This window comes from Urocitellus parryii, chromosome X (assembly GCF_045843805.1).
Source record: "Urocitellus parryii isolate mUroPar1 chromosome X, mUroPar1.hap1, whole genome shotgun sequence".
In the NCBI taxonomy this organism is placed as follows: domain Eukaryota; kingdom Metazoa; phylum Chordata; class Mammalia; order Rodentia; family Sciuridae; genus Urocitellus; species Urocitellus parryii.
Window position 1 is genome coordinate 44,676,142 of NC_135547.1, and position 3,129 is coordinate 44,679,270.

At 47.1% G+C, this 3,129-nt stretch overlaps 1 pseudogene; it reads right to left on the reverse strand.

Moving 5' to 3' along the window:
• Positions 1 to 803: 803 nt before the first annotated feature.
• Positions 804 to 1,298, reverse strand: LOC144250669 (histone H2B pseudogene; annotated as a pseudogene).
• Positions 1,299 to 3,129: the final 1,831 nt, after the last annotated feature.

Consider the following 3,129-nt stretch of genomic DNA (forward strand, 5'->3'; position numbering starts at 1 on the left):
GTCCCACCTGTAATACTCCCATTTTCCAATGAATTCATGTGTTCTGCACACTGTCAAGCCCCAAGAGATATTCTTATTCTATCCTATATCTTTTATCTAAAATTGAGACCAGACATCCTGATGAAATTGAAGTTTGAGATGAAGCTGGATTCTCTGCTTCTGCTGGCGGGTGGAGTCTGTGTAAGTTGCAGGTCACTGCAACCGAAAAAGCTCATTGTTGTGCCAGCAAATGTAATTGTAGCCTCTGAGACATTATGACCTGACTGATCCTTACAATGATACTGATCTAGGCGTATAAGTGACAGAAATGCTCGTTGAGTTCATTATATATGGCTGTAGACGGATACAATACATTTATTCTATTTTTATGTGGTGCTGAGGATGGAACCCAGGGCCTCACACGCGGGAGACAAGCGCTCTACTACAGAGCCCCAGCCCCAGCCCAGGCAATGTTTATTAAAGAATGGTTTAGGACTGGGGCTGGGGCTCAGCGGTAGAGCGCTTGCTTCCCACCTGTGAGGCCCTGAGTTCGATCTCAGCACTACATATAAGTAAACAAAATAAAGGTATATATATATATATATATATATATATATATATATATATATATAAAAGAATGCTTTAAGAAAGAGCGGGGTACCCCCTCGCCCACCCCCAGACCCGAGCCCCCCAGACCCGAGCCCCCCAGACCCGAGCCCCCCAGACCCGAGCCCCCAGACCCGAGCTGTGCAGCAGTCTTTCAGTCCCTTGGTGGCTCTGAAAAGAGCCTTTGGGGTTGGCTGCTGAGGGCACCCAGAGTCGGCTCACTGGCGGTGATGTGAGCGGCTGAGGGCCCTGGTGGCCTCGTACACGGCGTGCTTGCCGATCTCCCCGGGCAGCAGGAGGCGCACGGCCGTCTGGATGTCTCTGGAGGTGATGGTCGACCGATGGTTCTGGCGGGCCAGACGGCCGGCCTCGCTGGCGATGCGCTCGAACATGTCCTTGACGAAGGAGTCCAGGACGCTCACGGTCGACCGGGAGAGGATGAGGCCCGAATGGATGTGCTTCAGCACCCTGGGGAAATAGGTGGCGAAACCATCGCCACACCCGGAGTGGCTGGGGCGCCTTGGCTTCTTCTCCGTCCGCCCCGCCTTCTCAGGCTTTGGAGGTTTGAAGGGCATCTCAGAAGATGTGTTGCAAGCTGGTTCAGTCAGTGCCCTGGCACCTTCGCAGAGTGGGAGAGAATGCCAGTTGCGGAGGGCTGGCAGCCCCTTATATAGAAGGCATTGTGTCACGCCATGCGCAGCTTGGCCTCTCATTGGATGGCCCTTCCCGCGTTAACCCACATAGCACAACGTGATTGGACGGTCCTGTTCCTTGTCAACCTGCCCTCCAATGAGAGTGGATGCACAGTGTGATGCAATGGTCCTCCTGCTTGACCAATCACAGAGGATGTCTGACATTCTAGAACCTTGCTGTTGCCTCTACCAGAGCATTAGGAAGGTGACACAGGGGGCAAAAGGCCATCGGGCCATATCCACCACATCTCTTGAGCATTTTGAAAAGATGGTTACCGAGGAAATGAGAGAGCCTATCGCCAATATCCCTAGTCTCAGAGATGTGCCAATAGGGTACGTCTGGGCTATTGCTTTGTCAAAGCAGAAAATATCTTTGTCCTGAGAGGAGCCACTCTGGCTTGAGCAGCAGTTCCCTGACCGGGCCAGCTGAGTGTTCCTGGAAGCCAAGGGGCCTGACTGTCCCTCTCATGCCTCTCCTTCCCATCAAACCCTCAGTGAACTGGGAAAAGGAGAAATGACAAAACCCCAGTTTCCAAACGGTGAACACGAAGAGAAGGCGGCTATTTGTTACACATGTACAGGTTCCTTCAGCATTTTCCATGTCCAAATTGTATTCTTTTTTAAAAAATTGTTTTAATTAGTTACACATGACAGTACCAAATTGTATTCTTAACAATACTCAATCCTAGCTGGGCGTGGTGGCTGACGCCTGTCATCCCAGCGGCTTGGGTGGCTGAGGCAGGAGTATACGAGTTCAAAGCCAGCCTCAGCAAAAGTGAGGTTCTAAGCAACTCAGTGAGACCCTGTCTCTAAATAAAATACAAAATAAGGCTGGAGATGCGGCTCAGTGGTCAAGTGCCCTGGAGTTCAATCCTCGGTGTCCCTCCCACCAAAAAACAATACTCAATCCAAATAATCCCCTCAGTATAGTAGCATTAATGAATAAATATAAGGGGTCCTGACTGAAATTAAATGTGACACTAATTCTGTAGTAAACCACCAGAGGGAGAGAAAGCTAGGCAAGGGACATGAAATATCGTAAAGTTTTAAAACACGAGCACCTTAAAAAATATGATACTTCAAACAGCAACATTCTTCTTTTTTTTTTAATTTTAAGAACATGTTTATTTCAAAGGTTTATGTTTTTCAATCCAAATAGCCATCTCTATTCTTTGTGGGAAGTATTATATGTACAAGTTCTTTCAGCACTCTTAAAGTCCAAATTTTATTCTTAACAATACTTATTTTAAAAATCCTCCATTTAGCAACATTGTTTAATAAACAAAATGGGTCCTAACTGAAATTACACAAAACACTAATTCTGCAATAAACTACCAGAGAGAAAGCCCAGCCTCAGTAACTCGAGTCTATTATTTGCAAATACAGTTTTGCTGTCGATTTCTTCCAGTGCTTAAGCACATCCACATGGTCCTCACTATTGCCTAGACAACTGACAACTGTGAGTGTCATGGATTTATTCTGGCCCCTTGGCCTACAAGAACAACCACTTAAACATCACTTCCAGAGAGATTCTGATAGTAGTGAAGCTCCTCCTGCCTGAGGAGATCAGTGACCATGCTATGACCAAGAACACCAGAGCCGTCATCAGGTTGTGATCCAGTTTACCTGTCACCAGTAAGCTGGCTCTGGATGCCAGGAATATATCCCAAAGGCTCTTTTCAAGGCCAAACTTGGCTAAAAGTTCTGTAGTGCTGCCAACAATGGACTGCTCCAGTCTGGGGGCAGGGGCATCCGCCTGACTCATAAATAATTCTTTACTAAACATTGCACTTCCAATACATCTGTTATTCCATTTACTCCATAGTAAATAATGGATTATTCATTTGATAAT